The sequence below is a fragment of the Dermacentor silvarum genome, chromosome 10 (genome assembly GCF_013339745.2).
Source record: "Dermacentor silvarum isolate Dsil-2018 chromosome 10, BIME_Dsil_1.4, whole genome shotgun sequence".
Classification (NCBI taxonomy): Eukaryota; Metazoa; Arthropoda; class Arachnida; order Ixodida; family Ixodidae; genus Dermacentor; species Dermacentor silvarum.
The window spans coordinates 94,976,308-95,000,761 of NC_051163.1; the positions used below are offsets into that span (position 1 = coordinate 94,976,308).

Here is a 24,454-nt window from a genome sequence, read left to right on the forward strand (position 1 = left end):
TGTCACCTGCTCGGTCCGTCAGTTCTCGAGCCAGGTTGTGCTCTATTTCGTTCCCAGCAAGGGAGGAGTGTGCGGTTGCCCATACAGTGTAAACAGCTCGATCTTCACGATAGTTGGCTAAAATTCTTAGCGCTTCCGGCGATTTTCTTCCTTTGGCATAGTTCTTGACGGCGGTCTTGGAGTCGCTGACTATGATGTTGGCCTCCGTTGAGGCTATTGCCAGTGCTAAGGCAGCCTCCTCCGCCATCTCAGCCTTTCCTGTTTTTACAGTGCCACTAACTCTGGAGTAACCCTCTAGACAGGTAGCAACTATCGACATACTCTGTCTATTTGTGTACTCCGCCACGTCCACATAGACCACGTTCCTAGCACTACTGAATCTTTTGGGGAAAGCTCTCGCTCTTGCGATTCTTCTATGTTCGTGAAACTCTGGGTGCATGTTTCTGGGGATTAAGTGTATTGAGAGATGTTGCCTTATTTTGCTTGGGATGTCACCCCGCAGTCCGTGCTGTGCTTCGTAGGAAACTCCGATGTCGTCTAAGATGTGTCTGCTCGTCAAACTCCGCGTAAGTCTTTCATACTGCGCCACTCTCTGGGCCTCATTAAGTTCGTCTAACGTGCTGTGCACGCCGAGTGCTAGCAACCTGTCGCTTGACGTATTTGCTGGAAGTCCCAAGGCTTGCTTATACGCCCTTTTAATGATGCATTCTATCTTGGCTTTCTCCGCAGCGTAGAGCTTAAGGTAACGGACCACATATACAATACGGCTGATTATGAATGTTTCTATTAATCGAATAAGATTTTGCTCTTTCATGCCATAGTTCCTGTTGGCTATTCACTTTATTTGTCTAATTGAAGCAGTTTTTCTATTTGCGTTGTTGCTACACTGTGCTCCCCAACACCTCAACGACCGCCGCGGCCCCGGGGCGCAACCAACCGCGCTGCCAAACAGAGAGGAAAAAAGAACATGGTGATAACAAAAAAAAAAAAGCCGAGGCAGGATTCTAACCCGCATACCCCCGATCCCAAAGCGAGCGTCGTAACCACCAGGCAATAGAGGCATGCTACCAAAACGTGCATTCATACGAACCATATGATTACGTTCGAGCGTCGTCATCGCCGTCGAAAAATAGGTCGTGCCATCCTCTTCGCCCTCCTTTTTTCCTCTCTCGCGTGTGCAATGTTCATACATCGATAGGTTGTGAATAATACGCGCACACTTTTTGTTCATTCGGAATAGTTTCCATGTTAGCTTTAGAAGTGGCGCCCCAGATAAGTAGACAGTAGTGGGGTATAGAATGAATGGTAGAAAAGTAAAGCTGCCGCTTAAAGGAGCACTAAAAAGAAACAGGAAGTTCAGCTGGAATAAAAGATGGCCCTTCAGGAATGCATGCAGTTTTTGTTGGGTGCAAAAATATGATTTATCAGTGGAGAAATTCGTAAACAAAGACCAAATATCTGTTCCACAATTTCTCTCACCCCAGATTTGGCGCTGAAGCAGTGTCGTCACGGATTTCATTGCTCTCATTGAATCAGAGGGCGCCATGATACGTCACCGCTTGCGTAAGCGGCCGAGGCTCTGGCTGCAACATAGGCTGCATGGCCGCTGCGTTTGCGTTCGCTGCGAATTTTGCTTAGGTGTTCTGTGTCCGCGATGGATACCGTTGCTCACGCTGAACCTTGCAACGAAGTGCTCGCCCGGGAAGCAGGACTGCACTTCAGCGACTTCAGTGAAACGGAGCGCGAAATGATCCTCCGTGTTCGCGCGGCAGGTGTTTCCGCGTACGATGGCGTGGAGCCGCCGGCCACGCCGACGGAAAGAGAAGCCTCGTTTTCGTCGAAGGAAGGCGAGGCGTCCGGTCCGCCAGGCGACGACGTTCCCGATAGAACAAGCGCAGAAAGCTGCGCGCGTACTCGGTGTAGTTTTTTCGTGACTTTTTTTAATGACATTCAACACTTACCGAGTCGCCGGTTTGCTGCTGCAGGGGCACTGGTAGGGGATTTGATGAAGGCGACAATTAGGAAGCTGCTCGAGAAAGGACAGGACTTGGGCACGCCAATAGACTTTCCGAGGGCAGGATTATACACATAATTCGAGGGCGAGAAATGTGGAGTACACCATTGGTTTGCCTGGTTCTTTTGCCGTTTTATCATCGGCAGAGTACTGAGCCATTACAAACGCCGGGGCTCATCGCGCGGCACCACATGAAAGGACACAGTCGGGTCAACACTGCCGCTGCCCCTGAACAAGCGCCTGGCACCGTTTATACAGCTGTAACCCTACACACACGAATCATTTTCTGGCTCTTTCTCGCAAAGTCAGCGTTTTTCGAGCCACGCAACACGCAACCAAACACTGCAACACTGTAGAGCGGAACGCGCGCGATGATGCATCGAGCGAAAACGAAACTATGACGACCTCATGTAGCGCTATGCTATTTTTATATATTTAATTTTGCGTTAAACTTGGACTTCCTCGCTTGAAACTGATTAAAAAAGTGGAGATGTTGTGTATGCACGTTTAAGGTGTATTTCATTTTGCTTTCATATTAACAGCAGTAAATCGCTGTCGATCAATCGCGACCGGGCTGCGTTTGTGATCTCCGACGTCACGAACGTGTAGTGCGGGAAATACCAAGGGGCGTCAGCACCTATCCTTCAGTTTTTCGCAATTTTCTCGCTTATGAAACCTCTGTTCGCTGTATGCATGGTATGTATATGATCGTGAAAATCTACAGCTATAATGGGAGGGTAGCAGTCGTCGTAATCAGCTGAATAGGAGGCACAAAATGAAGGCACAAACCTACGGCCGAACCTCTAGTCACGATGATGAAAAAATAGAACAGTTTTATGAATATGTTGAATTAGTAATGAGAAAGGAGCAAAGGCAGTATACTGTAGTCATGCGCGACTTCAATGCAAAAGTGGGGAAAAAAGCAGGTTGGTGAGCAAGCAATTGGAAAGTACCACATCGATTGTAGGAATGCAAGAAGAGAGATGTTAGTAGAATTCACGGAAAGGAATAGGCTCCGAATAATGAATACCTTCTTCAGGAAGCGCAGCAACAGGAAGTGAACCTGGAAAAGCCCTAATGGAGAAACAAGGAATGAAATAAATTTCATAGTATCTGCCGATCCAAGCATAGCGCCGGATGTAGAAGTGTTAGGTTAGGTAAAGTGCAGCGACCATAGGTTAGTGAGGTCTAGGATTTTTTTTTCAATTTGAAGTGAGAAAGAGTGAAATTAGTCAAGAGGAAACAGGCCAACCTAGACGTAGTAAGGCTAAAAGCCGACCAATTCAGGCTGGTGCTCGCAAACAAATATACAGCTTGAGAAAAGGAAGATAACGACAACATAGAGGTAATGAATGAAACCGTAACTAGGTTGATCTCAGAAGCAGCAATTGAAGTGGTAGGTAAGGCACCAAGGCAACCAGTAGGTAAGCTCTCCCAAGAAACAAAGGACCTAATAAAAAACGACAGAACATGAAAATGTCCAACTCAAGAAATCAGACAGAATTCGCTGAACTGTCAAAACTGATCAACAATAAGAAATAAGGGATATTCGAAATTATTACGTTGGAAAGATTGAGGAAGCCATTAATAATTGACGCAGCATTAAATCAGTAAGACGAAAGCTTGGCATAGGACAAGGCAAGATGTATGCACTGAATGATAAGCGTGGTAATATTGTCGCGTATACCCTGCTATAGAATACACGCTGAATGAGGATCCAGTCAAGCGAAAGCGTGGACGCGCGATGCCGAGACGAACCTAGTTCTCTTCTTCTCCAGTCCCCTTGCTGTGCCACACCATGTGGCATTACCCCCTCTTCAAGAAAAGAAAAAGAAGGAAAACATACACAGGCTTGACGTGAGCGTCGAGATGGCCTAGGAAGCGTACGACACCATTCTTGTCAGTCGGTGATGGAAACGTGGCTACAGAGGCAGTTTTCGCGGGATCGGGGCTAAGGCCTTCCGCGCTGACCTCGTGTCCCAGAAACATCAGCTCCTTGTAGCCGAAATGACTTTTCTGAGGCTTAAGCGTGAGGTTAGCCGATCGGATGGCTTCGAGAACTTGTCGCAGTCGTTTCAGGTGGTCGTAAAATTTCGCTGAAAAAACCACGTTGTCGAGGTTGACGAGGCAGCTTTGCCACTTCAGACCAGCGAGAACGGTGTCCATCATTCACTGGAAAGTTGCTGGTGCCGAACAGAGACCGAAAGGAAGTACGCGGAATTCGTAAAGGCGATCTGCAGTGACGAAAGCAGTTTTTTCGCGGTCTCGTTCATCTACCTCAATTTGCCAGTAACCGCTCTTGAGATCGAAAGACGAAAAATACTTAGCTCGCCGCAACCTGTCTAAAGAGTCATCGATACGTGGTAGTCGGTACACGTCCTGATTGGTAACATCGTTCAGGCGTCGATAATCAACACAGAAACGAAGCGTTCCGCCTTTTTTCTTGACCAGAACGACCGGGGAGGACCACGGACTGTGCGAAGGCTGAATGACACCATCATCTAGCATCTCCTTGACTTGGGCTTGAATTGCCTCACGTTCTTTTGGCGAGACAGGATAAGGCTGTTGTTTGATGGGGCGCGCGTCGTCGGATTTCGTTATTCGGTGCTTCGTGATTGGCGTTTGGCCCAGCTTAGTAGACCGAGCGAAACACGCGCTGAATTCGTTCAAGAGTTCCTGCAGTGCATTCATTTGGTCGTCCATAAGCTCAGAGTTTACATCGATCTCTCTGAGCGAAGCGTCGTCTGTGTCCACTTCACAAGCAAAGCACTCGACGATCTCCGTTGATGGTTCCGCCTAGGCGACGGCAGTGCCACGAAAAACGTGCCGATGCTCAAAAGTAATGTTGGTAACAAGGACCGCTGTCTGGCTATCACGAATTTTCACTAGGCTTCGCGCTACACAAATACATTGGGTCAGCAGCATAGAAATGTTGCCTTCTACAATGGCTTCACCATCTTGTAGCTCGTCGGACATGACCAGAACCATAACACTCGCACGCGGCGGTATCGTGATGCTGTCATCCGAAACGCGTATATAGTGCGGATCTGCGTCCAATGGCGTCGGTCTGAGTTGTTGCCCTTTGTGTCGAGAAAGTGATGCAGCGCTCACGGAGGTCAATAATGGCGCCATACTCCCGGAGAAAGTCCATCCCAAGAATTAAATCACGGGAACACTCGCGTAGTACCAGACAAGTGGCGAGAAAAGCGGCACCGCGAATTTCTACTCTGGCGGTGCATAAGCCAACGGTATGACGACGTGGCCACCTGCCGTATGAACTGGTGCCCCATTCCATGGCAACGTAAGATTTCTCAGAACGCTTGCCAGTTTGCCACTAAGAATAGAGTAATCGGCGCCGGTATCTACAAGTGCACTAATCTTTCTGCCGTCAGTCCACACAGGAATGTCCAGTGAAATCTTGTTCGCGGGAACTGGGTCTAGCCTCATCGTGTTTTCGTTGTTATGCGATCGTAGGGACGATACGAGGTCTTCAGCGCGTCGAGTATCAGCGGCCCCGCCACGGAAGGTCGCTGACGTCAGTTTTGCCGACGTGGACTTGGTGATCTCCCTTGCGTCGTCCTCGAGGTGGTATCACGGGCAGGGAAATATCGCCGCGGAGAGGGTGACCGTGATTGCCGCTGCTAAGCCAGGAATTCTGCGATGTCGGGAGGCCTTTGGCCGAACCTAGGTCGAGGCGAATCGATAGAAAAACCGCGCAGTCCGAGTCGTCGGTAGGGGCACTCCCGATACACATGACCCGCTTCGCCGCAGTGGTAGCACAGCGGTCGTCGATGGGGTGCTCACCAAACCTCTCATGGGTGCTCGCCAGTCGCGTTGCGCCGCCTGCAACGCGACTGGCGACGCAACATAAGTAGGTGCGAAAGCTTGGGCGGGGTTCAGCAATGTTTCTGCGCAAGTCTTGCGCCGGGACTCGCTTGGCAGAGGTGCTGCTTCATTGCTGGAAATAGATGCCTGCAGTGCCTGCTGTACTTTGTTGCGTACGACGCTGGCGAGAAAGCTGACTGAAGGTGCCGATGTACCGTGGTGCTTCTGCAGCTCATCGCGAATCACGGAGCGACTCAGCTCGCAAAGCAAGGCAACGTCGCACCCGAAGCCTACTGGCGTATCCGGAGTGCAGGCGGCATTGACTTGCCGGTTGTACTTGCTCGACCGTTGCTGGAGCGTCTTCTCCATCGCGGTGGCTTCGGTGAGGAACTCCGCAACAGTCTTGGGCGTATTCCGAACAAGATCGCCAATGAGCTGCTCCTTTGCGCCTCTCATCAGATGACGCACCTTCTCCTCTTCCGACATGTTCGGGTCGGCACGCTGAAAGATGTCCTCCACGTACATCGTGACGCTCTCGTCGGGTTTTTGAATGCGTGATTGAAGGGCCCGTTCCGCTTTTTCCCGGCGATGGGGCTGGAGTAAGTCTCCAGTAGCTTGCGCTGGAACTCGGGCCAGGATGACAGGGCACTTTCGCGTTTCATAAACCACGTGCGAGCACCATCCTGGAGGCTGAAGTAGACGTGCCGGAGTTTGGAGTTGTTGTTCTAGCCACGCGCTTGAGCCCTGCCAGCCCGTCTTCCACGTCTTCAATGTGTCACCATGAAAAGCCATCGGCACTTGGGCCTCAGCACCGTTAGGTAAGTCGGTGCCACCCTTTCCGTAGAATTCGCAGTGGTCGCAGTTATCGCTTGCTCCTGGAGGTTTCCAAATTCTGGGGCGAGGCCTCGGATTCGCCGGCTGGTGCGGTGAACTGGAGTCAGCTCCAATTGTGGGGCGAGGTTCTTGCTGCCCAGTAGGGTCTCCTGCATAAGTTGAGCGCACCCAGCAAGCTCCACCAAATTGTCGCGTAAACCCTGCTATAGAATACACGCTGAGTGATGATCCAGTCAAGCCAAAGCGTCGACGCGCGATGCGAAGACGAACCTCATTCTCTTCTTCTCCAGTCCCCTTGCTGGGCCACACCATGTGGCAATATCATCAGTAATTTCGATGACATAGTAAAAGCAGTGGAAGAATTCTATACTGACCTGTACAGTACCCAAAACAGCCAAGCTACTTTCATTCGAAATAGTGAACCGGATACAGAAGCTCCTTCTATAACTAGCGATTAAGATAGAAGGCCTTGAAAGACATGACCATGTGAAAAGCTGCTGGAGAAGATGGAATACCAGTAGATTTATTCAAATATGGAGGAGATATCATGCTTGAAAAGCTTGCGGCCCTTTATACTCCATGCCTCACAACTTCAGGTGTACCAGAGAGCAGGAAGAACGCCAACATTGTACTAATCCATAAGAAGGGAAACGTTAAAGAATTCAAGAATTATAGAAGCATTATCTCGTGAATATTAGACCCCGCGATCTCGTGCTCAGCAAGGCAACGCCTTAGCTGACTGAGCCACCGCGGCGGGTAAGAAAACACTAACGAAAAATGACAATGACTCAGTGAAGAAAGAATAACAGTTCGTAACCACTGAAATGGGCTCGGACATAAATGATAGGTCATGACTCGAATGTCCTGACATGCATGTCATGTAAGTCATGAAACAGCCGCCTACGCCTCGGTGCACCCATTGTCGTTTTGTTAACTTGGTTGGCTCCCCGCCCACTGCTTTGCATAACATCGATTCTCACAGGGAGTGAGATCCGCCGGCTTTTTTTGCGATAGCAATTATATGGACACTCCAAGCGCACTTTTGCCGTCGCCTTCGGCGTGGCCATCGTAGTGATGTTTCGTATAAAGTCCAACGGCGATGAAGCCGTCGCCGCGCGATGTGCGTTGTGTGTGCGAGTGAAAGCTTGCGAGGGTGAGCCCCCAACCGCCGCTTAAGCTCGTGCACGCGAGACGGGGCGCGATGTGCACGGTCTTCGTTCACGCGCGAGGAACGGGCAGGAGGCGACGGAAACGGGAAGGGGGAGGGGGGGGGTTCGTTCTCTTTACGCGGCTGCTGCTATCGTGAAAGCGATCTGTGACGCGACCGAAGTGTGCGGCCGCGGAAGCCTCATCTACAAAGCGATCTCTGACGGACCAAAGTGCATTCGCCGAGTGCTAATAGCTTCGTATGCGCTGCGCTTTCGACGCTTCGTTCGCGTTGAAGCCAGAGCCAGCGCGAAGGACAATTTGTTCGCTGCCGCTGGTGCGATTTTAGGGGCGAAGCTCCTTAGGGTGTGGGTCTGTCCCTCCTCTGTAGTATGTAGTAGTAGAATTCGTAGTAGTAGTCGTCGTAGTAGTAGTAGGTAGCCACGTCTACTTTTATGAACAAAAAAATTCCGAAAGTTGCGTCCGTAGCGCGGAATCGAACCAGGGACCCCTCGCTTCCGAACGCGCGGCGCTAACCACTACGCCACGAAGCGCACATGGACACACGCAAAACGATGGCAATACCCAACATTAACGAAAGACTGCGCGTTTATAACGCGTTTGTGCTAGCGCGTGACGACCCGTGTAAGAAGCTGGTGTAAGACGCTGTGGCCTCTCCGCCTTACCCCCGTACACAAACTTGCTCTTTGTGTTCATAGCTGTTATGCGCACCTTATCGTGTTCTATATAAAACTAGACCTAACATGTCCTGATGTTAGGTATTTTTTCTTGCATCAATCGCTTGGCTGCAAGTTACATTTTAATTTTGCTTAGTACACACTCTATTCATCACTTTTTATTTTGGTTGTCTTGTTTTGAAACTGTTTCCTATGCTGAAGTTTTATTTCCGAGTTGGTTGAATTATCCGAAAGATTGAAATAATAGTGGCAGAATAAAAGCAGGCATTTTTGTTTATCCGAGGTGGTCTGTAATGTTTTCCTGATTGCTCTTGAAGCACAACTCAACCGACACGCATCAACGAGCACCAAGGGGTTTAACACTGCCTCAGTGTAAACTGTAAGGAAAATTTGAGTTCTAGATGTTTTAAAAAATAAAAGTAAAGTAAAGGAAAAGTTAAACAGCTTCACACCAAAGGATGCTGTAGAGCTGTTTTTTCAATTTCTTGTTTTTCAAACCTTAGTAGCCGCTGCTCGCATGAGGGGACACTGTAGAGGCTGAATTCACCAAAAGAACGTGCTTATGAATTCGAATAAGTGTTACGTTCCATAGCAATATGTGGTTTCTTGTTTGGACATTGTAGTGCATTCGAAAGTAAAAAGTCAAATTAAGCGAGGTCAAGTTACTAAGTGTTGACTGTATATATGTGTCATTTTTTGTTGTATTGTGAAGGTAGCCGACATAAAACTGCCTTTTGCTGTTCTTTTTTTTCGCTAAGGCGCGCCCCAGCTATGCTCTGATAAAGTGCGGGCTTGCCAAGTGGCATCTTTTCAAAAAAAAAAAAAGCTTACACCATAACATCTTGTACTGCTATAGTGAGGAACCAGAGAACTATGTCATGGAAGTCCACAAAGCTGAGGACTCGCTGAACTAAGATGCAAGTGCTACAACACCAGGTACCTGCTCGACATGCCACTCAGGCGCTCGACTGATGACAAAACATATATTGTGGAAGTTCCGCAGGCTACAAAAACATTGTGTAGACATATCTGAAGCTGCGCATTAGGACTTAAAAAAAGGACAATACCCAATAACAGCCCACGCTACACTACAGTCGACACTACAGTCCGCGTCTACAGTCTACTTCGACACTATAGCCCACGCGACACTTCATTCCTTGTCTGTCAAACTCACTTCGTCCCGTCCTAGCGCTGTTTGTTCCCGTCCTAATGGTGTACCAACCAGCCCAGACCAGCACACTCTGTCTGGGACTTCATTCACGAGGCATGGATGGACCATTTTTGTGATTTCTCCCTTTCTCCTCTATTTACCCCATTTCCCTACATAGTCAAGCCAGTAGTTTCAATGCACGTACAAATTCATCTTTGAATTGCACCGCAGATGTAGGCAACGACAAAGGAGTCAAGACGACAGACACAGGGCAACCTTTAGCAAAAAGATTTATTTTTGCCGACCCATGCGTATAGCCGTCAGTCGCCACATTGCACATGCGCAATTGGCACCGTTGGGAAGAAAGTTAACTCTTTGTCTGACAAGTGTACAGATGGTGTGCTGATAAAGAGCCAAGTCGCGAAATCTTTTCAGCCTAAATTATTTCACGTGTTTGTTGATCACCACTTCTGCTGGAAACAGTACACTGAGCAAACGACGGTGCAGAGTCACACGAACTGCAATGACATTCATGCCTACCGTCACGCACGTTTTTCATGACATTGTATGAGTGTTCTCTCGGCCGGTCATTGATACAGCGTCCCATTTGACCTATGTACTGTTTACCACAAGAAAGTGTGATGCAATAAACCACGTTGCTAACACAGGTGACGAACGAAATTTGGTGTTTTTGTTACATATGTGTGGCGTGCTGTGACAGTTCCTTTGATTACACAATTAGGAAATTCATTGCCGTGTGGGACGTGATGAACAACGTGAACGATAATATTTTGAATGGTGTAACAAGAGCGTACACAAAACTGAGGAATGCAAACGCAAACCACGAGAAGTGTCGACGATTATAGCCCCTAGTGAAACTCGCGAAGCTCGCAGGTCTGAAGAAAAGGAAAGATTCGAGGTGGTAAGTGCAGCCATTGTCGAGATTAAATACGGAGATCTGTCAGTGGTAGAAGGTAAAGAAGAAGGCAAGAGGGCTACTGTATTGAAACACACGGGTGCGGACACTGTGCTATTAAGGAAACGTTTCGTACTTCCGAAAAACATGACGGGGCTGGTGAAACCAGTTATATTCGTGGACAGCTCAGTGAGATACCTCCCGGAGGCTAAGATCTATATATTCACACCGTACTATACAGGAATGGTGACAGCCAGGTGCCTAGAAAAACTGCTGCATGACCTGGTCGTGGGAAATATACCAGGACCGAGAGGAGTCTAGGACCTGTAGTCGCTCAGTGGACCTTTCCGGTCAAACAGATCTAGGAACTGTAACCACAGTAACACGGATAAAAAAGAAAAGGTGAGCACACATATAGTAGTACGGTAACTTGATGTATCCGTGGAAGAGCTGGGAAGTCACCAGAACACTCAGGTACGTGATGCGCAGGATCGGTGGGAGACCTATGCGAGAAGGGGTCAGCGAAAGTGCAACATACGAGCTGAAAAAGGACCTGGTATATAGAAAATTTCGGAGTGAGGGGAAACAACTGATGCAATTGATACTTCTGATACAACATAGAAGAGTCCTAATCGAGAAGGGTCATGTTAACGGGTACATAGCCAAATTGGGCTACGGGAAATTGCTCTTTGTGCGCCGTCGCGGCTTTTACCATTTCGAGCGAGTTAGTTCGGGACGTGCTCTTCGCCGAAAACGACTGCGCGCTTCTAACACTAGTCTGCCGGTTTGCGCAGTAACCTTTTAAAGCTCCGCTTACGCCGATTCAAACAGTGAGTGGCGTCTGTTGCCTGTCCCTTTTCTTAACGCATGTTCTCGGCGTGCTAGAGACCTAAGATGGCGGCCAGGTTGATGTAAATTGACACTACATAGGTAGTGTGTGTCCAAGCTAATCCGCGCCAAGCTAATTGAAAAAAAAAAACAACAAAAAACGAGAAAACAAGATTGGACGATGACACAAATAACTCGAGATATCACAGCGCGAAAGACATGTTTTAGTTAATCAAAAAAGAAGCCGTGAGCACGTCGCCGTCGCAGATCGCTGGATAGCGTAACTTCTACGCTGTAGGCAGAGATAGCGTGAGAGATCGATGACGCTGAACATTATTTTGTGTTCACGACAGCTAAAGAGCAGAGTTCGTAGTTAATATTACTGTAAATAACTAAAATAATAACTTAGTACTATCTTTCATAAAGTAAAAGCACCGATTCGCCCTCTGCAGCGATTCGCTAGAACTTAAGATCTTCCGAGCCCAACCAAAAAGTGTTCTGTGCAAGCATGGTGTTGCTGTTGCTGATGTAAAGGGCCGACCGTCATGGCGGCATGGCCATTTTGTTACGACGGGTTGTGCAAAAAAAGGATTGCCGTAGTCGAATGTGAAAATGTACACACAAATAAAATTGCAAATAAAAATGGCTATATTTGGCTACGAAATATTTGCACTTTTTTTCTGTTTGGCTACATTTAGGCTACAACTTCTCTAGCTTTTGGCTACGCCGCCTCGTCGGACCTGGCAACACTGCACCAAAAGCATAAAACCGCGATAGTTTCCAGTCAAAAAATCCGTCAAAGCGTTCTTGTCGGAACGACAGCATTCTTGTCGGCAACGACAAGATTCTTGTTTGCAACGACAGAATTCCTGTTTGCTGCCTTCCGACACCGACAGCAATGCTGTTTGCAACGACAGCATGTCTGTTTGCAGCCTTCCGACACCGACAGCAATGGTGTTTGCAACGACAGCATTCCTGTTTGCTGCCTTCCGACATCGACAGCAATGCTGTTTGCAACGACAGCAAGCCTGTTTGCTGCCTTACAACACCGACAGCAATGCTGTTTGCAACGACAGCAAGCCTGTTTGCTGCCTTACAACACCGACAGCAATGCTGTGTGCACGATTGACTAGCAGATCGACACTAACGACGGAGCGCCAATATGGCGCCCGCGATTAGAATGGCACTGCGAAATCCGCCGCGGCGTCGACGCATGTTAGCTAATGCACGCATTTATGAAGGCACGAGGCGACACCAAACCACAGGTATTCGATAAAGTGTATATTCATGAAAGATCGATGCAAGTAGATTGGTATGGTGAGCCATCAATGAAGTAGGAAAGACGTCGCGATGAGTTGCCAAGGAAGCCCTCTCTTCTGCATGGCTCCGGCATTATTTGTAAACGCTGAAAACAGTCGTCCACGCGTGTCAGCTGCGTGAAGACAAGAGCGAGTCTACGGGTGCATGCGCACATGACCAAAGTTGCCTTCTCAGTTGGCCTGCATGCCGGCGTATTTCAGAAGATTTGAGCTACGCGCGCGGCAACTATATGCGAGCACCGGTAAAGAGCGCTGCTTACGCTCCGCGCCGCTAAGACTTCACGCTCTGAGATACTGCAGGGAACTGCGTAGATTTCGCATTTGATAAGCGCGTCTTGCCGAGACGCGAGCGACGCGCTATCAACTCGGCTGCAAAACGACGAAGAGGCCAAGTAGACACGCCAATTTTACCTTGGACACGCTATCACGCTCCGCTCAGTCGGCTTTGTGGCGGAGCGAGGGATGCGGTCTTCGCTCCGCTGCCGGTATGAGCGTCGTGCGCAAGCGCAATCATATCTTTCCCGCTAAGCGGTTGTGTGGCATTTGCTAGCATATGCTGGTCTGAGCGGGGCAGATAGCAAGCGCTCAGCTAAAACAGCTGATCGTATGCGCGCTCGATGTTATCGGAAGCGTATCAATGTTTCGTTCGGTGCAAGTTGATCACCGCAGGGAGATTGTATTATGCTTAACTTTGACTTTGTGCGTAGCTGTCGTGCCCACTCTGCGTGTACGGTGGCAGCGCATTCAAGCTATTTTACACACATCTTTTTTGTGTATGGATATTCCCCCTCTTTTAAGAATGAATACAAATTTAATTTCATTTTTTGTCATATAATAAATCAATCACTTTATTGGTGCATCATAGATTAATTACACCAGTGTCTCGATGTAAAAGACTGCAACACGTAGAAGCAGCTGTAGAAAGCATCACACAACACTGCCCAAATGTTTGATGCTGGAACAGCATAGATTTATGCCATACATGTTCCTCGTTGATTACAGACATGAAAAAGTTTGACCACATTGCACAAAAGCAAATGCATCGGAAAAAAGTGCTTGTAAGATGACAATGTCACTTCCTAGCACTGTGCACAATAGCCACCAAGTGAAGCACAGTGCTAAGACTTGCATGACTTAGTATTACAACCATACATACTTGCAGTAAAAGTTCCCTTTGTGCTAGTGTGCAAGACACAGTTGACGGCACCATGAAAAAACAATCCGAAAAAAATGCGTAGTATACAGGAAGCGAACATTAAAATAACTGACTAACAGAAGTGAATTTGGGTCGCTGCTACAGTCCCCTTTCTAACACTACAAATGCTTCTAATAGGAGTCAACCCTCTTGGTTTTCTGCCATGCATGCTCTAAGCAAGTCGAGGCTCACAAATGCATGTTACAAAAATGAAGCAGTACTATTTTCTTAATATTTATTTTTAATATTCTCCCTCACCGTCATTTACACAGCATCCAGTCATGGCCTATTAAACTTTCATACCACAACAGCAGCAAAACTGACAAAAGGCATCTTGAATTTTTTTCAAGCAGCTGCTTTTGTCCACCAATGCAACAAAGCTATGCTGTCTTTGCCAAGGCTGAGATCACAAGTGGCACGTGGTTAGCAACGAATGAGTAGAACAACCAGTAGACATAAAGCAAGAGCTAAGGCCACTTAACCCTTTCGCACCATTCCTTTCACACCGCGCTCAAATGCCAGCTGCACATTCAGCCCAAAGCAAGAACAAAACCTATACAAACTGCCAGAGGGACACAGTGTAGAGAGCACTCACTGTCGGACAAGCAGTTTTCTTTTGAAACTTCGGAGGGAACCCTATCTGGACAGAGGGAACAGTTTTGAGAAAGCTAGGGCACAGATTGCGGCTCATTAAAGGTCCTAACAAGTTAGTAGGACAACCATGCGATCACCTCAAGCCCAGCACTTTGAGACACAACATAGAAGATTGAGCGATATAGGATAACAGCTGTACGCTAATCATGACAGCGTGCCACTCCCATGTACATTTGGGATACGAGCAGATAACCCCACGTCATTGGAAGCCGCTCAGGAACACTGGAGCCTCTCAGGAAGCTGGAACACCAGTGACCAAGCTAGACATCGCGGTACTGTCCCTTATCCTGCAATTGTGGATACAGAGCGGATCACGACTGCAGCGTCATGACCACAGTGGGAATGACGCCCTCGAAATCACTACCGCGACTCCATCCTAGAAGAGAGGGAAGTGTGTACAAGCAACGCACCACTGCTCCTCAGCTGGAGGAAGTTTCACCAGTGCAGCAGAAACGGGAAGCGACCCAAACCCGAGTCAAGTTCCAAGAATCCTGTGAGGATCTGTGAAGTGAAGTGTCAAATCCTTGAAAACCACCAACTGATGCTTCAACTGTGGAACAGATGTATCTCTCTTAAGGGACACTGAATACTATCATTCACAAACACCTGATGTTCCGCAATGTCAGTGCATACTGGATTTCAAGACAACTGGCAGTCTTTGATTGGCACAGTAGACTGCAAACTAGCATAAAGCTTGAAGAATGTTGTGACAGGAAAGGTTTTGTGACAGGTTTATTTGCCAGGTCATCACCTATGCCAAGATGTGGGTGAATCATTTATAAAAGTTACACTTGCCTAAACAATGAACACATATGGAAGCTTCCCAACACAAGAAGTTTCGAGCAACTCAGTCGGCAGGTGAACTCATGGTCATGTGTTTTTGCGCGGATAGATGTTGCATCATTTCGATTTCCTCCGTAGTAGCGAGACTAGCTGAGCAAGTACACGAGTAGTGAGCAAGTACAGCTGTGAGGTTCTCCAACGTGTAGATAGTGCACTTAGGAAGAAACGGCCCTGCTTAAATACCATGGGGGTTCTCTTCATCCAGGAAAATATGTGTGCACATACAGCGCACCCCACAATGGGCACTTTACAAATAATCTTGGATGAGAGGTGCTGCAGCATTTGCTATAAAAGCCCAACTTCACTCCAAGACTCATTTCTTTTTGCCACTAGGATAATGAAATACAGTAGGCTGTGCGTGCATGGCTGCAACATAAAAGAAATCTTTCTACGCTGCTGGCATCCTTGTACTGCCAAAATGAAAAGAGATTACCTCGAAAAATGAGATCACTTCCATGCATGTAAACATGTTTCATAATCCTAAAAAATAAAAAGTCCAAGCTTGACTTGAGCACCTCTCATGCGCTCAACAACAGAATTAGATCAACTGATACATTAGTCTTCGTGACTTGATGAATGAGTTTGAGCTTCAGTCCACAGCAACACTTTTGGTGATAGCCATGCACTTCGCTCAGACATAAAGCAGTTGCCCCAGAAAGATGGATCATAGTTTTTCAGTTACAAGCCTATATTTTGAAGAAAGTACATACGGTTCAATTATAGCAGCCTGCTACAGTTCGACGGATGATACAATTCGGAATTCATAAATATAACTACTCTACCTTCATATTGACACTATAACTCACTTTCCAGAGTCAATTGTACCTGCAATGTTGAAATATGAAATAAACACTCAAATTCCGATTAGTTCTTTTCCACCTTATTAAGTAACTCACACAAATATGATACGTTGCCAACATTTAAGAAAACACACTGCAATGTTATGTCGCGAACACAATACAAGACGTGGTTCTCAGATGGAGGCGGATGACGGCGGCACATCAATTGCACCGGGTGCAGTGAGCAGCTGCTGGCAGTGAAAGTACATAGTACCCGAAACAACATAAATGGCTAAGATATAGCAGTACATGTCATCGGACATTTTAAAGACGATAGTCTTTCTTGGGGAACTTAAACTGCTGAAAATTTGGTCTGTCTGTATGTCTGTCTGCCTGTTTGTCTGTCTGTCACCCGATTCAGCCACCCGGCCAAAGTTGGACCACTTGCTTACCGCCCACACTACTTAAACTGGTACGGCTGTTCATACTTGTGAAAGTTATCGATCACAAAGTAAATATTACGCATATCTGAGGCGCAACATCACTAGGTAAGTATTAGGAGGTGTGTTCCTTTAATAGAAATACATAGATACGTAACTATAAAGACCCTAGTTTCTTAAGCTGCGCTGAAAATGCCATGCTATGCGCGCCGACGAACGACGTTCCCCGACTGCGCGTCCGACGAGCGCCCTCTGCCATGGAGGAAGGAAACCCTCTGCACAAGCTCATGTTTCCCGATGTATTGCCAGATGGCGTCCATGTCTCACGCAGCGCCTCCTCAATTTTATCAATGCCAGCCAGATGCGGCCGATTCAACATAAAGGAAGCGCTGTCTGAGGCAGGGCAAAACATAAATGGCCGCTTGATGAAATAATGCGGTAAAATGAAATCTGTTCAAACAAACCTTCAAGCCAGGACGGAAATGGTACGAGAACAGCATCACGGGTGGCCGCGGATCAGACCAGCACTCATGTAGTACGGCCGGCAGAAGACTATCGTCTTTCGACGACATTTGCAGCGAAGCACGCAGATACGCGGCAAATTTATTTACATAGGAAGAGCACGTTTTTCTTGGAACAGAGTACTCAGAACTGTGAAGACAATCAGGCTAACCTGGCACCTCAAACACTTGCACATTTGTGGGAGGGTACCAAATCATGATACAAAAAGCCTTTTCACATTTTGTCGAATATCATGAATTGGTCGTGCTTGTCCAAGAGCACATGTTTGAAAGCACCTCTTATACGTGTGCTCCAGCTCTTTCTTTGCAGACAACAGACAAGACGAAAGTTCCACTTGTGCTGAAGCAGTCCGGTGGGCCTGGTGCATGATGCACTGTTCAGCAATTAGAACAGGCACATGCTTGGCAGCTGTTACAAGCTGGAGTGCCTTACCAATGCCATCTTCAAATGGAAATGTTGAGGTACCCCAAAGAGGGATAAAACATCTGTGCGCACTTTGAAAGATGCAACAACTAATGCATGCTAAATGTCATTGCACTTTCTCCGTACAGCTTTGCCTTAGCTCTTAGCTCTTACTCTTAGCTTTGCTGAACAAATGCTAAGAGCAACTTTTCAGCGGCACAGATTTGAGCTTCTGTGACAATATCTTTCAACAAAAAAAAAGACTGCTTGTGTAAGTAGCACAAAATGTGCCACGTATGCTCGAGGAAGTATGCATCATGACAGACAATACTAAAATAAAAGCCGAGAGCGCCATTCAGCAGCCTTCCAATATGACCGATCTGACAAGGGCTGTCCCGACCTTGACAAAATTATGGGTGGCCTTACTGAACGTAATCTTGCATCCACAATTAAAGCTTCAAGTACCTGCCTATGTACCACGAAGAACCAGTACATGATAGCCGCAATTCAGTCACTTTCTTTGTCATGCCTTCCCAAACACAATGCATATAGTCAGGTGGCAGCCCTCGAAACAAGATCAAGGCCTTGCAACTTGATAAGAGTTGATGGTTCCTTGATGCCACAAACAGGTTCCTTAAGCTGAGCTGCTTGAACCATTCCTTTGAGCCCACCACTGTGTGCCCTGTCAGGTGCATTCTGGCTGTTGAAAGGGTACGTCATTGTGCCTGCAGGCAAAGCATCAATTGTACTAAACATCAGAATGATATCTGCATTTAGAATGTTCAGGTGGACACTGCAGTGAAAATATGCAAGATTTTAAAACATTTCCAGTAGTCAAACAATTCACAGATGGCCCTCATGCAAAATTGATGGCATCTCTCGATCAGCACAGCACAAGTGGGGAAAAGGCGCCATGTTGCAAGACTGCACCCACCACAAAGAGAAAGAACCTGCCTAGGACTGTCCAAGACCTGCAGTTTGCATGAGCATGCAAAATATTCCTAACATTCCTCTGGGTTCATCTTTTACCGCGACAAAAAGGGCAACGAAAGAAATTTCAGATACCAGCTAGAAACGAAGACACATTTTTTTCTTGCGCATATATGTCACAAAACAACCAGCATGAGCAGCATTTTATCACAGCCTATTTTGCCAGATTTTCTAGAAGTATAGCTACTGTTGAAGTAAAATATGATTGATTTAACTACATATGCATTTTTATGCAAGGAAGTGAACGCTTGCTATTTTTTTCCATCTGTGATTCTGACAAGTTTCGTTGAAACTTACAGTTGCACGACATCCTGAACTACACTCAACTGAGGTGCGAATTACAATGTCAACATCAGTGCACTGTAATGTTTCGAGTGGCCCGTGAGCATTGATTAAAATAATTTCAATTTTCCACAAACACAATCACTCCAGTGCAAGTGGTGTTGTTAAGGCTATTTCGCATGGCTCACAAATACCGCACGTCTTGGACAGTCCTAGTCAGGTTCTTTCAGCTTTGTGATGGGTAAAGTCCTATATAATATGGTGCACGCAAGGTCTATAGTGGCATTGCCATGCAGTTTCTCTTAGACGGGCAACTAAGAGGTCAGCAACTGTGCCTTGGGCCAAATGCTACTTAGAAACCACACATCTGAATTGTAAAAGAAATGCAAACTGTCAAATTCCAAGAAGAATGGAAAACAAGTTAGTGCAATGCAGCTGCTGTGTGTACTGTATCCTGAATTCATACGTCTTTATCAACATCACTCACCTCATGGCGACACTAAAATCACTGTTTCCATTTTTTTCCCTTCCCATCATACAGCAGAAACTTTTCTTGCAAGTTTTTCAGTGATAGAAAAAATTGCACTAAAAAGTGATGTGCGATAATTAATAGTGTTTCAAATAGTTTTGCTGGTTTTCAGCTTTGTATTGCTGTTGCCTAGATTCGGAAATACAGCAGTCGGCCAAACTGGAAAGTGCAAAAGCTAATTCTGCGCTTCTTCTACAGTATCAGCTGCTAGCTAGGGGCACTTTCTGCACAAATCTGAGTCGTTACATCCAGGCACACCACTTAACTATGATCAGAGGCTGCTGTCTCTGACAGCAGCTCAGCTATAGGCTCGTGTTTGGCATTGGCTAGTTGTCTGCCAATGCCAAACACGATATCGTCAAGGTATTACATGGTTTGTCAGATTTGCTCAGCTATAGCTTGTGTTTGGCATTGGCTAGATGTCTGCCAAAGCCAAACACGATATCATTAAGTATTACATGTTTTGTCAGATTTGCAACGAATGTTAAAACAATCAAATGACAGGCCACTGAAAGTGATGACATAATATTGCATCATGAAATAGTGTGGAAAGTATGCAGTCAATATAAAAATACATCAGGCATGGTCAACCAAAACTGCTGATGCACCAAACAATTAAAACAAAAAGCAGTAAGTGGACAGCTTGAATTGTTAATCACTACAAACTTTCCTGTGTATGTAAAATCCAGTAAATAGGTTTGACAAGTTATTTGGTATTCTTCAAATCTGCAGCACATACACTAGAACACGGATCAGAGAAACATGAGACATAAAGCTTACTTGACAGCCTGTGATTTAGTGTGTGCACATCACATTCAAATAATACCAGGATGCATAAGCAAAGAGCCCACATTCCTTCTCTCATAGACTTGACAATAGCCATTACAATTAATGGCAAAATGCTGTTTGAGCTCACTTACCATCTATAAGCATACCTTGCTCCAAGCACTAGCTGCATCCAAAGTACCCATTATACTGCTTCCTGCTTAGGATAGCTGCTCTTGCTGGGGAGTCAACACAACAGACAACAACGTGCACTGCTGACTGAAAAGTTCTTCCAGTGTGTGACCACACCAGCTTGCCAACGCTGTTGATCTCTTCGACAAACTGCTTCAGGGAGAGCATTTGAATACCACACACCTGAAGCTAGCACATTGCCACAGAGTTAAAACTGGAAGTTCATGAATCATAACTTGAAATGGCCATATGGAGTTTTTGCTCGCATCATACACAGGTGCTCCATCTGTGTTCATGGTCAAAGTGATGTCGCTCCATGTCATGTTCCTCTGCTTTCTAACACTGGTAGAGAATGCCATCCGTGATGTCAGCAAAAACACCTGACACATGAGGAGCAGATGCAATCTTCTGCAAACAAAAAAGCAAGGTACTGCCAACCTGTTTTAGCAGTACCAGAAGCTGCTGCTTAATGTTAAATATTGAAAAAAAACTTGCAGTAATAATTAAATGTTGCAGCTTCTCACTGCCACAAGAAGCACAATTGATGGTGTCTTCGTCTTTGGCATCATTTTATCTTCCCAGATATTGATGACAGGTCTGGCAGTATAGATGGATCTTCAGTTCTTTTCTGTTTTTTCACAGCCTCCTCACAGCATATGTTGTGCATGGCACAACTTTCTCCCCAAACAGAGCATTTATTAAAGTGAGAAGTCCTTGTAGTTGTGCCCACGTAAGACCTGAAGTAACAACATATGCCAGTATGAGTAGCATAGCCTGTGCCCTTGTTGTTTTCTGGTTCGGAAGGTACTCCTCCGAGAGCTTTGTGAAGTACATGTACTGCATGCTCACTTTCTTCAGCACCATTCTCTGGTTCACTGTCTGCATCACCCTTGTGCCCTTCATCCATCCACTTCCGAACCATGATCACTCAACTCAAAGGCAGAACTGAATTCATCGCAACTGAAGTTCACTGTACCTTCATACGCAGTGCCTATTTCACTTGCAGCTTGGTTAGTGTCTTCTACGTCGCTGACATGTGCGCTCGTGCTTGCACAAGCATACATTTCTGAAGCAAGGTTGGAGTTGATGTGCCTAAGATTATCAGCTTCATTTTCGCTCGATTCAACACTACTGACATTCGTGGAAGGGCTGTTCAGGTTTTCCAGGTTCATCTGAAAGAGCAAACAAATAAGAAATTTTATCTTCTAGGGATACCAACGACAAAACAAGTGACACATTCACAAGAAACATACATAGGGCATATGAAAGCAACGGTGAGATTACCACTCTTGCGCAAAGCCAGTTCACTGATTAATATGTAGCACAAAAAAGGACTTTGTTGCCCTATATATATTGAATTAAATTATGGGTGCGGCAGTGTATGTCCCACGTGCTAACTTCACAATAGTGCAGGAAGGTGCAGGTTTACCAACTCTGTCTCGGGTAATGAACAGGACCCTGATAAAATGCGCTCCCTAGGGAGTCAGCTATTATTCTGCCATTAGCCACACCCGGCTGTGTCCTTTTGTAAATACCCTGCCTTGTACATAGAAGCAGCGTTGACACAAGGACGTAGTTCAGCTTAGGTACCACTATTAGAGGGAACATGCACACGTGTGGCTGTTGTTCTGTAAAGTGCCATCTGCTGGCGCCCGCTCGGCATAGGCACAGAGTGCGGCTGAGGCAGTACGCTCAATGCATTGTCTGCAATTACACCACCCAGTGATTGGTAGTAGCAGACGACACACGGAGCACAGAGCGCCAGTGGCTTTCTGCACCAAGCGGGTGCCAGGCACCAGCAGATGGCACCTCATGGAGCATTGGTCACATGCTGGATTGTTCCCTCTTACAATGGTAGATCCTGTACGTTGCATTGTTCCAGGCTAAGATCGTTGCTGTTACACGTGAATGATTCAATTAATCTTATGGCACGTCCTTCCAAAATAAATCGCGTTGCCATAAACCCTCCAAGATGCGTTACCAAAAAGCCCACATTGCAACCCTCATGATCCTTGGTTGCAAGCAACGTTGGTTGTAACTGCACTCCGAAGAAACGTGCGCGTCACGATCGAGTGCTAGCACGAAACAATTCCCGCTTTCCCCGCGTCATGACCGATCGATGCGCGAGGCAGCACTCAAGACTACGCGTTTCTTGGCTCGGGAAGCACACCGGCGGCTTTGACGGGTCATAGTTTGCCCCTCACGCAGTAAGACTTGTAGCTGCTTTTTGTTATTCGCAGTATGAAATACTGACACGTACATGACTTGCAGCAGTGGATGACCTTGGTCTCTTCAGCATGTACTCTCGAGTTTGCTGTGGCACTTGAACGTTCGAGTCCGGTTGCAGGTACTGCCTATAATGCTTCCTCTGATTTTGGGACATTGCGACATTCGAAGCCAAAATTTTTCACTGGGGCGAACACTGCGGGGCAGTCCAATGTGACTATATGGACTATATTATTATAAAGATGTAAGCAATACCTCGTCGCGATCACGTTAACTGCAAGCTTTTAGTAAGCTTTAGTAAGCTTGGCTTCGCCTTGCGTTAGTGGTCAGAATCACGGTATTACTGACGAAATCACATAATGCTAGGCCAATGTCAAATTATAACGGGTTAGATTATAAAGGTTATTATGGCACTAAAAATGCGAAAAAAATGTTCTAATTTATTTGTTTGGCGTGATTACAGCCAAATGCCTCATACGCAAGGATGTTATTGTACATCGGTTGCCGTGAAAGCTTGTAAAGTTGCTGAAAGCCGTGAAAGCATTAAGAAAAATGACGAACTGATAAGCTGTTCATTTTAAATAGCCTTATAAATAAAGGATTTAGAAAACTGACATGGAGTGCGGAGGCATACACATCAAGAAACAAGGAATGTATGCATGTACGATTGATTGATTTATTGATTGATTATATGTTTTTGCTTATGGGATGGCAAAAGGGAAATGTGCTTTGTGTTTCTGTTTCTTCGTAAGTCTTTTTTTGCTAGCACAAGATGCGATCTAAACAAGCTAGAGAAACACAGCAGCGGAGAAGATGGTTTTTGGATACTGAAATAGAGAAAGATACTATATCTTAATTTTGCTCTGCTTGCTCATCAATTAAGAAGCACACACACATGCCAGACAAGAAAATGGCTAGATGAATTTTTTTGCCATGTGAACTTATCCTACCATATAGAGTCAACCATGATCGATGTCATTGCATATTTAGTGCCAATGCTACCATAATTTCGTGTGGCAGCACATTCCTAAAAGCGGCATGCACGATCTACACGTTCAGTAAACCGCGTCGTACCTATGCTATAATTACTCGGCAAGGATCTGAGTGGCGTTGCAGAAGTCGTGGGCAGCTTTTTTCGTTGCGGGGTGCTCTGTTCGTCGCAACAATAGACTGGATTTTTTTACAAGTACTGCTCCAAGAGGGCACATATGTAAATGGCAAATGGAGGCCTTAGGAGAACACCTGACATTATATAAAGAAGGCAGCGCAGCATCTCTAGGCCACCCAAGACGCAGCGGGGGGATCAAAGTTGGAAGCAAGTAGGTCCATGAGTAGGGGTCTCGGCGAGCCCCAACCCATGGACCAGTCTGGGTTGTGGTTTTGGTGTCCCCATTGCCGCTTCCATGTTCTTGAGGCGTGTGGTGTCGCGGCAACTGCGCTCCGATAAAATAAGAAAGAATGGTACGTTGTTACAACTAGTAAATAAAAAACTATTAAAGAAATATCCAGCCACCACTAAATTGCTATGCTGAGTTCTGCCCCACCGCGGCCAATTAATCCCCGCTAAAATGCTCTGCTTGGAGTGCACCTGTTGCTACTAGAACAATTACTTTTGTATGGTTCTGGTTGTTCAGAAACCTTGTGCTTATATATGAACTGTATTTCAGTGCCCGATGTGTCGCACGCAGCTTCGGTGCAATTACAATTAAGCTTGTAATTCCTCTTCATTTATTACTGGAGCAGAAATGTGCATGCAGTCTTTTGCTAATTACTTTGTATGCATGATCACCGTTTCTAAACAGAAACAAGCTGTTTAAGGTTTCCTTGTTTCGGCGGTGTCGTTTTGCATAATAATATCCATGTGCATATATGTAATTGATCAGCTCCTACGTTAACGATGCGTGT

General features: G+C 46.3%; 2 protein-coding genes across 8 annotated transcripts in view; one reads left to right on the forward strand and one right to left on the reverse strand.

Moving 5' to 3' along the window:
* LOC119466316 (uncharacterized PE-PGRS family protein PE_PGRS20-like) overlaps positions 1–24,454 on the forward strand; it is a 1,297,174-nt gene that overhangs the window by 200,092 nt on the left and 1,072,628 nt on the right. The gene's annotated exons all lie outside the window — the stretch shown is intronic.
* LOC119466319 (uncharacterized PE-PGRS family protein PE_PGRS20-like) overlaps positions 1–24,454 on the reverse strand; it is a 1,091,962-nt gene that overhangs the window by 159,838 nt on the left and 907,670 nt on the right. Inside the window, exon 4 of one of the 3 annotated variants that reach the window (XR_007463707.1) lies at positions 10,720–10,865. The exons of the other annotated variants lie outside the window; for them this stretch is intronic. The gene's annotated coding sequence lies outside the window, so the exon portion shown is untranslated. The remainder of the gene's footprint in view (positions 1–10,719; positions 10,866–24,454) is intronic. 3 annotated transcript variants of the gene reach the window in all.